This window comes from Adiantum capillus-veneris, chromosome 6 (genome assembly GCF_014529385.1).
Source record: "Adiantum capillus-veneris isolate H3 chromosome 6, ASM1452938v2, whole genome shotgun sequence".
NCBI classification, from domain to species: Eukaryota; Viridiplantae; Streptophyta; class Polypodiopsida; order Polypodiales; family Pteridaceae; genus Adiantum; species Adiantum capillus-veneris.
This window is the reverse complement of record NC_140936.1, coordinates 146,184,094-146,195,291: the sequence shown is the minus strand read 5'-3', so window position 1 is coordinate 146,195,291 and position 11,198 is coordinate 146,184,094.

The following is an 11,198-nucleotide window of genomic DNA, read 5'->3' as shown; positions in this document are numbered from 1 at the left end:
ACACACCCTTCCTTTTCCACATTGAGACCTTCTCTAAAATCAGCCATTAGTCTTCTCACCCTCCTCTCCTTCCTTCTCTCTCTCAAGCTCAAAAACCCATCAAAGTTCCTCTTCTAATCACCTCTCAAGTCATGCTTAATCTTGTACCAATTCATAAGTTCTCATTCAACCCCTTCCTATTATTACTAGATATGTATTGATTTTATGTAGATTCTTTACATTTTAAAATAAGGAAGCTCTTGGACTCAAGCTATGGAGGAAGGAGTGAAGACAACACAAGTGATGATGGAGCTAATTGGTCAACAAATCACTTGGAAGGAGCTTCTTCATTGGTTGAATGTCCCTAATCAAGCTTCATTTGTACAAATTACACTTTGATCTTAACCTCACTCCTAATCACTCTCTTTCCTATATAAAGAGGCCTTCCCCTTTGTAATTTCAAGCCTCCCTCAGCCCATTGAGCCTTTGTATCACTCACCATGAGCCCATAAGCTCATTCATTCACTCTATTCTTGCACATCCTAGAGTGCAAATTGTTTCATGCTAGTAACCTCTCCTCCTCTCACTTATGTTAATTAAGAGAAATGTTTTATATGTGTGTGAGAATGCTTGATGTGATCTTGGCTAATCCTTGAGTGATTGTTTGGTAATCTATATGCTATTTGTGTTGGGAGTGTTTGAAGTCATCCATTCCTTGTACACACACTACGGTTAATGCTTCATTCATAGTGATCTCTCTCTCTCTCTCTCTCTCTCTCTCTCTCTCTCTCTCTCTCTTTGTGTAGCGGTCCTAGTCCACGCTTCCAAGACTAGGTGGTGCCCTCATCTCATTTCCCTTGTGGCGCAATGGAGTTTGTTTTGGTGTAGAGGCCGCCATTCCAAATTTCCTTCGTCACTTGTTTTGTTCTCGCGAACAAATTCTGCTTGTCTAGCTTTGTTCTTGCGAACAAATTTTGCTTCTCTAGCTTTGGCTTCCGAGCGTGCTTGCTCGCTCTCACGCGCTATGGCTGCCATTCTTTCTTGGTACTTACGCTCTATGGCTGCGATTCTTTCTTCGCTTTCTAACTTCCTGTCCATCATCCTCTTGTCGAAAGCCTCCATAGGAGTTAGGGAAATCCTTGACGTAGATGTGGAAAGCGGAGGGTTGGAAAAACCTCCTGGTGGGGAAAATTCTTCTTCGTCTCTCTCATGCTCATCACCTCCAAGCGAGGTATCCATTCCGCTTTGAGTGATGACCATTCTGAAGTCGTGGGTTCTTGGGATCTTGGGTTCTTAAGTTCACGAGGAACTTGGGTTCTTGGGGATCTTGGTTCTTGAGGTTCTTGAGGTTTTCGAGGTTTTCTTTTGCTTGCAAACCGTGTTTGAGAAGGATCTTCTCTTCACCCGAGTTCTACTCCTTTCTGCGGGCGCACCCCTTGGCGGCCTTGCGCTCACACCAAGGTTGCTTTTTCCCACCTCACGTCTATTGGCCGGCCGCTAAGTGCACGGTCCGCTCTCAATGAGTGAAAAGAGACAAGGGGAGGTTGGACAAGCCCTTCTTTCTTGGGATTCCTGTCACTCTTCAAGAAACACGATTAGGAATCGACACGCCCAAGCGAACTTGTGTTCGTGCGACCGCAACAAGAAAAAAAAAATCTTGTGGTTCTTTCCTTGAGTGATACAAAACACTGCCAAAGCTCCGATACCAATGTTTGGTGCAGCGGAATGATTGTTTGCGCTTTGCTCAAGATGAGAGCTCCGAAGTGTGCTCAAGGTTTCTTTTAGTTCTTATGGAAGGGAGAGCCTTCCGTTCTTAATGGAAAGTGCTATGATCACGAACAAAGTGAATGGACAATGTGCGTGCAAGTGTATGAGACTGAGAAAGAGAGATACGACACCAGAGACGTTGTACAACCCTCCTCCGATGGCCCCACTCTCATCGGCGAGTGGTCTATTTATGATTGCACAAAGTGGTACAATGCGTATGCAATGGACTGATGCAACCTGGGACTATGCCGATGACGACGACGGTGATGACGACGACGACTTTAGGGCTGAAATCTGTGGTCTTCAACTGCTGAATTTCTGCTAATCTTTGGGCTGTTTTGGGTGACTGAAAATGACTGTTTTGGCTGCATTTTCGAGGGCTGAAATGGGGATCTTCTGCAACCAACTAGGGCCAAATCTGCTGCTGTCCAATAGGGCTGAAAATGCTGACCATCTAATGCGAAAATGGCTGAAAACCAAAAACGCTGATGGCTGGTTGTAACGTTAGTAAAACGCTGACCTCCTGCTGCAGAATAGGAAACGCTAGGGCTGTCCTATATCTGCTGTGGTCAAGCAAATCTGCAAAACGCAAGGGGTGGAAAGTGTCTGGCGATGAAGGAAATCTGAAAATGCTAGGCTTGGGGATGGAGGTCACCAAGGCTTGCAGGTGCTGAGGGTACTGCGGGTTCTTGCTGAGAAGATGCCTGTTGAGCGGGGAGCTCCTGCTGCCTCTTCTCCCATTTAGTGTTAACTTGGGTTTGCTTATATATTAACTTAGCAAAATTTCCCTACCTACTTTTGTTGGGAAGTCACTTAAAAATAATAAGTGAAAAATGTTAAAAATAGGGAAAATAGGCTAAATGCACTAGAAAATTTCCCTAACTGATTCTAATAGATTCTGATGGGAATACTGATGATCATGTTGTGTGCAACCAGAGGATATGCATTTACACTAAGTGACTGGGCATGCACGGTCTACGAATAGACTCACAAAAGTGCCAGATCACTTCTAATCTAGACTGACTGGACTGACTGAACCCTGATCATGCTGTAGCTTGTCCACGGACACATAGGGTTGGATGTGTCACGTGACAGCGGAATTAGGAAATTAGATGAAGCACTTTTGTGAGATTACTTTGTGAGCATAGCGGATGAACTTAATTGATGGTAGCAACATAAACATGGGACTTAGTTAACTTGGCATGAACAATACTTTTGCAAGAGAGAGAGAGTTTAGAGAACATAACAATAGTTGAGTACCGGATTCATATGGAGCCGCTCCCCCCTCCAAATAGGCATTTGTATTATAGTTTCTCCCATCAAGAGAGACTTGGTACAATACAATCTTTGTGTTCCTTGTGACCTAGGTGATGCAATGAAGATGGAAAGCTTCATGCATCACAAGCATAACATAAACTTTGTAGAAAGCATTAACTATCCCAAGCCTCAGTCCCAAGGCCTCAAACACCTTCGAAGGTGGAGAGAGCTAGCAGGGAATGAGTATCACGTGATGCATCCAACCCTATGTGTCAGTGGACAAGTTACAGCATGTTCAGTCAGTCCAGTCAGTCTAGATTAGAAGTGATCTGGCACTTTTGTGAGTCTATTCGTAGACCGTGCATGCCTAGTCACTTAGTGTAGATGCATATCCTCTGGTTGCACACATCATGATCATCAGAATTCCCATCAGAATCCATTAGCTTCAGTTAGGGGAATTTTCCAGTGCATTTAGCCTATTTTTGGTTATTTTCACTTATTATTTTTAAGTGACTTTCCAACAAAAGTATGTAGGGCAATTTTGCTAAGTTAATATATAAGCAAACCCAAGTTAGCACTTTCTGGCAGAAGAGGCAGCAGGAGCACATGCTCAACATGCACCTTCTCAGCAAGAACCCATCAACGTAGCGTTTTTGGACCTCCTCAGCAGTACCCCCAGATCCCTGGCGTTTTCAGCCCTGATCATCGCCAGCCTACCCAGAACCTCAGTGTTTTCACAAACGCTAGCAGATCAGCCTGGCAGTTGTGGTTTTCACCCTTGATAGCAGCCCAACTCCTGGCGTTTTCAGCCCTAGCGACCACCCTCAGTTCAGCGTTTTCCCTAGTAGATGTTCAGCATTTTTCAGCTTGCATTATCGCCACAGACCCAGATTTGCATGGTGTTTCACTAACGCTACAGAAGCAGCCTCAGCGTTTTTGGTTTGCAGCCCTTACCGCATCAAAAGACTCAGTGTTTTCAGCATTACACACGATAGCAGATTCAGCCCTAGTTGGTTGCAGAAGACCCCCATTTTCAGCCCATAAAAACGCAGCCAAAACAAAGATTTTCAGCCACCGAAACAGCCCCGAAATTCAGCAGATAGAAGACCACAGATTTCAGCCCTAAGGTCGTCATAGTCCCAAGTTGCATCAGTCCATTGCATACGCATTGTACCACTTTGTGCAATCAAAAGTAGACCACTCTCGCCGACGAGAGTAGGGCCTTCGGAGGAGGGTTTTACAACGTGTCTAGTGTCGTATCTCTCTTCTTTCTATCTCTCAGTCTCATACACTTGCACGCACAATGTCCATTCACTTTGTTTGTGATCATAGCATTCTCTCATTAAGAACGGAAGGCTCTCCCTTCCATAAGAACAAAAGGAACCTTGAGCACAGTTCGGAGCACTCATCTTGAGCAAAGCGCAAACAATCATCCCGTTGCACCTATCAATGAGGGTAGGGAAGAGGGAGAAGAAACATTCCATAGGAGAAAGAAATAGTTCCTCACTTATCATTACTCTTTTGGCTAGCATACATAATAGCATAGTAATGGAGATGGAGAAGATGGCAAGCTTAAGCATTGAAGCATGGCTCTTGGTTGGATTTGCATTCCATAGCCAAGAGTGTTGATGTAGGCTCTCACTTCTCACAAGCTTGGAGAAGCAGGCGGTGTTCCTCAACTTTCACCAAGTGAGAATGGATCCACAAAATGAGTGTGTGTGTGGTGTATATCTCCCTAGCAGCCCCCTTGCTTGCTTGGGGCGAGTTGCAACTTTTCCACATGTTGCAAGCTCATTGGACCCCTCTCCCCCTAGCCAATCATATGCAACATGCAGTCACGTACATGGGTAGTCTTTTTACAAGTGTTCTCCTTACCCCTTAGAGAGAGAGAGAGAGCTTGAAAATATCTAGATATTTGTTGGATGGAACTAGAAGCTCATTGGACCCCTCTTTAGTTCAACCAATAGCATTCAAGCACACCATGTGGTTAAGCTTAGTGAGAGTCTGACATGTGTCCCATGTGCCCTTTTAGAAAAGGGATGCCCCTTGAGTGAGTGGAAGGTTAGGTCAAATATTCCTCTAACTTTGAGACTTTTATGCATAGGAAACTTCTCAAGCAACTTCCTCGTTAAGTGTGTAGGGTCTCTTTTTGACTGAAGCTTCTTAGCTTCTCAAGCAACTTCCGCATTAAGTGTGTAGGGTCTCTTTTTGAGTCAAGCATCTTACCCCCCATGCATAGGAAGCATAGTTACCCGGAACGGGAACGGGCAACGAGAATGGGAGGGGTCCGGAACGGGACGGGAACGGGGAGGAGGGGGGGGGGGGGGGGGGGGGGGGGGGGTGGAATGGGAACGTGGCTGGAACGGTCCACCTAGAGTAAGGCTTGAATTACCTCCATTCAGCTTAGTCCTAAATAAACTCCTAAACAATCCCAAAACTGTCCCCAAATTTGCTCCCTAACTTGTCCTCAAACTGCACCAAATATGTTCCCCGAACAGCCCCAAATCTGACCCCAAAAACCCACTTTTTTTCCCCAAATGCCTACTTTTGCCCGTTCCGCCCCTTGTTTCGTCGTTCCGCTTCATGTTCAGCCTCATTCCCCCCATTCCGAAACACCACCGGAACACCGTTCCGGTTACACCCCGTTCCGGAGCGTTTGGGATGTGTTCCCCCTGTTCCCTGTTACACTTATAGGAAGCTTCTTAAGCAACTTCCTCATTAAGTGTGTAGGGTCTCTTTTTGACTCAAGCATCTTACCCCCCATGCATAGGAAGCTTCTCAAGCAACTTCCTCATTAAGAATGACAAGTACCTCAAGTACCTTGGTCATCAAGCGTGACAAGCATCTTAGGTGGAGTTCCCATCTCAAGCTCATCCCTAGCTTGCCTAAGGTCAAAGGCAAGTTTAGGTCGGGTTTCCACCTCAAGCACAGCCCTAGCTTGCTTAAGGTCAAAGGCAAGTGTAGGTCGGGTTCCCACCTCAAGCTCAGCCATAGCTTGCTTAAGGTCAAAGGACTTTTAACACTAACCATCGAAGGTCTTTAATGAAGCTAACCCTAAGGTCTTTTAAGCTCCATTAGATGCACATTTCTCTTTGATAGACTACCTCCTTATGGACCCTTATTGAGATGTAACCATCTCTCCTCTTGGTCCCCTGCTGAGGTAAGTCTAGAAGCACTTATTGCACATTGCTCTTCGATAGACCATCTCCTTTTGGACCCCTATTGAGATGCAACCATCTCTCCTTTTGGTCCCGTGTTGAGACAGGTTTAGAAGCACATGTCTCTATTCTAACTCTTGTTCCCGTTTATTCTCCCACATTAAATGATCAGTTTAATATGAGAAAATCATTTGGTAAAGTTAGATATTATATTTTATGACACTCAAAGAAGGTGCATATTGTACAATTGCATGCTTCCATCGTATGGCATATGCAACCTTGCAAGCTTCCACAGAGAGAGTTGTTGACTTGCAGTTTTCATGCTACCGTCCCATACCATCTTCCCATTGTGTCTTCCCTTCTGTGTCATTCTGCAATGTATTTTTTGTGTTGTTTAGAGTATATTGTCTTTGATGTATCCCTTAGATCTTTTTGTGGTCACATTTTGAGTGAGATCTCTTACATACAAAAGAGGCACTCATGCACATACACTTTCTTTATAATGTAACTATTACCTTTACGTTACAATGTCACATGGAGTACAATGGTGAGTGTCTAATCACTTGAACATCTTTGACAATGGTAGTTCAATATGAAAGAAGTGCTTGCAACTCACCATACTCATTCTCACCACATTTGTGCCAAAAGTTTCCCATGGACCTCTGGTTGTATTCAGAGTCTACTATGGTCTAGAGATATCCGAGCATTTTAGTCCAATATTAGTCTTACTGCTAGTTGACCCTAACCACAGAATGTTGTGTCATGAATTTATGGGCCTAACCACATAACTTTGTCTCATGATTTTGTGGTCCATGATCTAAAGTTGAATGTGCCACCAACCAAACACGTAGTATCTAGTATTCATTACGGTGTTAAGGGCAACCTTTAAATGATCAATTTATGTGTATTATACTACGTTGTTTCATTGTCTATAATGTCTTTGTAGTTGTCCATTGATGTCTTTATTGTTGTCAAGTTGAGTAAGATTTGCCAAAGAGATAATCAATGTAGTGAGAATTGTGTCCCAATTAGATCCGCGTATGTTAATGCTCTTGTTAGTGTCAAAGAGAGAGCGCTTTGTGTGTGGCTCTTGGAAATGTACCTCATGACATTGCCAGTCAAGCATTGCCCATGGAGCACATCCTTCTCTCAAATGGGTTTGAGAGGCTTGTAGCATAGAGAACCGTCCTGCATTATTAGGTAAAACTCGCCCCTAATATAATCCCTCCTATTACTTGGAAATCAAGATGTTTGGTTTGCCAATGTAGAAGACTTTATCACCATGATGACCATGGATGACCAGCAATCAAAATTATACAAAGGCAAAATATCTCCCTGAGCTTGCTCCAAATAAAATCTTCGATGTAAAGATAAATGAGGGGTGGGGGTTAAGCCAAGGAGGCCCTACACTATGGAGATGGTGTCACGAGGACATGGCAACTGCTAACCTTAGTTGTTGGTTTCTTTCCAATGATTTTTGTTTAATTTTTGAGACCCTCTTTTTGAAGTTGCAAATGGTCGGACATTGTATGGCCAATGTGAACGGTAGTTTCACCCGCAGACGGGAAGTTGGTCGGCAACTCGTAAAGTAAAAGGATGTCTAGGCTCAGTTCAAGATCATGTAGGTCCCCTCGTTGGACTTAGCAAGTTGGTGGATACTAGGAAGCGAACTCAATAAAGGCATAAAGTCAAGGTGGGATCACCAACAGAAAGTATCCGACAGTTGGGCCACATTGCACTTTTGGATGCAATCCCAATGAGGATAGACGGTCAGATAACCAGTGGGAGCCCAACGGAATCATTTCCTAAAATTTAGGGAACTGCTATTTTGGGCCACGAAATGTGTTCGTGTCATTACCTTCGGTATGACCAGGGGAACATTTTATTACTCTGCTGCAAAGTCAACGGATGCACAAGCTGAGAGATTTTTAAGCAGGAAGCCCAATACGGGGACATTGCATGCATGAGTGCCAAGTGACACTTTTTGGTCAATTTACCAAGTCTGGGAGAACAAACTCGTAACTGACCTTTTGGAGCAGTTTTGGAGGCTGTTAACTATGATTTTCAGCCATCTCTCTCCATTTTTGAGCTTCCCATGACTTTACCTTGGACCAAGGAGCTCATTTTCAGCATTGGAAGGCATCAGATGCGTGTTTATGGGGCTGTTTTGGTGCGTTTTCAGCGATACGCAGGTTTTGGCAGCCATGGAAATCTTCCCCTTTTGCATCTATTTGTTCACAGATGCATTACAGGTCAAGGGCAGCAGAGGGGGCGCTCGATTTATGTTGGGGGGATGCTTCATTGAGAACCTGTCACAGGTTAAGAGATATGGAGTGCTTTCTTTCCCTCTCATGTACCATGTGGTGCTAGGAGTGATGCCCTGCACACTACACACTGCTCTCTCTCCTCTACGTGCAGTTATGTGATGCCCCATAAGAGGGCTCTTCATTTGACTGATTTACAGCTATGTGGGTTCATGCTTTTGTGCTGAGGCAAGAGCCTCCTTGAGCAGGAACAGGGGTAGCTAGCTGCTACTCCAAAGCAGGCACCGGTGAGGGTCATAACCTCACCGTACAGGTGAAAATTCAGCGCTGTGTATGCGCTGTAAATTTACTGTTTTTCAGTCATACGGACACGGGAACCATTGGGAATAGCGCCCCATTGGCAGAGGACAGTTAGGAGACTGTTTGGGGCTGAAAACAGGGCAAAAAACAGTAAATACAGCGTGCTGAATTTACTGTTTTTGGCCAAGAATCAGAGGGTATACGCGAGTGCAAGTGAGATCCAGCAGGGGAATTGGTTTCGCGCAAGTTTTGGGGTTGTTATGTTGCCGAAATTTGGCCAAATCAAGTGGTATCTAGTTGGATATAGACAAAGGATTCCCGGGACTCTACTTTGTAAATTTATCCTCTCAAAGTATAAAGAAATACCAAAAGGGGCGCCAATTTTGGGGCCTACAGGTTGTCCGCGTCTGCTCGGAGCATTCTAGCTTCCGAGCCGTGTGTACATTCAAGTGTTAATTCCCGTCACAGGTTTCCTTTGCAAAGTGCTCTCTGTGTGTGTCTAAAATAAAGAATTTCGGGTGAAAGCCAATGCCTACCATCCCAATCCTTTTTTTTTTTCCTTTTCAAAACTCCCAATTTCTGAGTGAACATAGTATTTATAGAACAGCCTCAAGCTTAGGCCGAGCCTTGAGGTGTTGAAGTTGGTCTAACTATTACCTATCAATCCTATCAAAGTGCTAGTCAAGTAGTCCTTGCTAGAGCAAGGTTAAAAAAATGCTACTCTTTAAATGAACTTTTATTGAAAAACTAATTATATGTCTTTCCAATTTGTGTAAAAAGAAAAGGGGAGTCTATAAGGCCTTCAAAGTACACTCACCCTTCAAATTTAGGCAGGCCTCGTGTCACGTGCACATCTGACCCTATGTGTACGTGGACAAGCTACTTCATGACAAGGGTTGGGTTCAGTTCAGTTAGCCTAGCTTAGGAAGTGTACTGGCACTTTTGTGAGTCTGTTCGCAGACCGTGCATGTCCAGGCACTTAGAGTAGATGCATATCCTCTGGGTTGCACACAACATGACCATCAGAATTCTAGTCAGAATCCATCAGGAGCATTTTACAGTGCACAGAACCTATTTTCCCTATTTTAGCCATTTTCACTTACTATTGTTAAGTGAGTTTGTCGGGAAACAATTTGACCAAGCATGTATATAAGAAAAGCTAGCGCTAGCACTTTCAGGTAGAAGAGGCAGCAGGGACCTGTGTCCAACAATGTATCTTCTCAACAAGACCCACCCCCGGCAAGGAGACCTAGCATTTTCAGCCACAAGAACCAGCCAACGTTTTTCAGCATTGTAGATCAGCCTCGACGTTTTACATTTGCAGGTCAACCGATAGCAAGACTCAGTAGACTCCACAACATTTTTGCAGCAGACTCCATATCAGCCCTAGCGTTTTTGGGACAGCAGAGCATCCAGCATTTTGCAGTTCCTCGACAACAGAACTAGTAGATAGATTAGCGTTTTCAGTTTTCAGCAGATAGATTCCGGAGAACAGCCCCCAAACCTTGCAGATCTCACCTTTCCGCAGCAGATCCTCGCCACACGGACAGATCAGCGAGCGTTTGTAGATTCAGCCTTCTATTCGCTGATTTCAACATTTGCGTTTTCAGCGCATCGTCGTCGCATCGTCGTCATCGCTGTGCTGTCATCTCCGGCCTAGAGAACAATCGGCTCTCGTAAGCAATGACATGGCCTTCTTGCATTAAGACCTCACCCAGACTACGACCACAAGCATCACAAAATACTTCAAATGACTTTTGCAAGTCCGGCAAAGTCAAAACTAGTCCTGTAGTCAATTTCTCTTTGAATGTCTGAAAGGCAGTCACCTCTGTGGATCCCTACAGGAAAGGGACTCCTTTTTGTGTCAAGATATGCAAAGGGGAAGCAACCTCTGCAACCTCTGCCAACTTCATGGACATTCTTCAAATCGGGCCAATCACGTATAGCCTCTATCTTGGCCGGATCCATTTGCACTCCTGCTACTGAGACAATGTGTCCCAAAAAGTGTATCTTTGAAGCAAATGATTTCTGTGTTCTGCCTCATTCTTGGAGAAAACAATGATGTCGTCAAAGAAAGTGCCAACAAATAGCCTATACTCTCGAAAAATCCTGTCTATCATCCGGTTAAATGTCGCAGGAGCATTGGTTAAGCCAACAGGTATCACCAAAAGCCTAAATAACCCAAAAAGTAGTCCGAAAGGTTGTCTTGTAGACATCTCCCGGCGTGATTCGGATCTGATGATATCCACTCTTCAGATCAATCCTGCTAAAGCACGAGGATCCCTGTAACCTGTCGAGTATATCATCCATCCTAGGAATCGAAAATCTGTTCTTGATGGTGATTTTGTTGAGAGCTCTATAATCGATCCACATTCTCCAAGATCCGTCTTTCTTTAAAACCAACAACACTGGAGAGCACTAGGTTGGACAAGACTCTTTCCAAGAGGTCTTTCACTTGGTTCATATCTCTTCA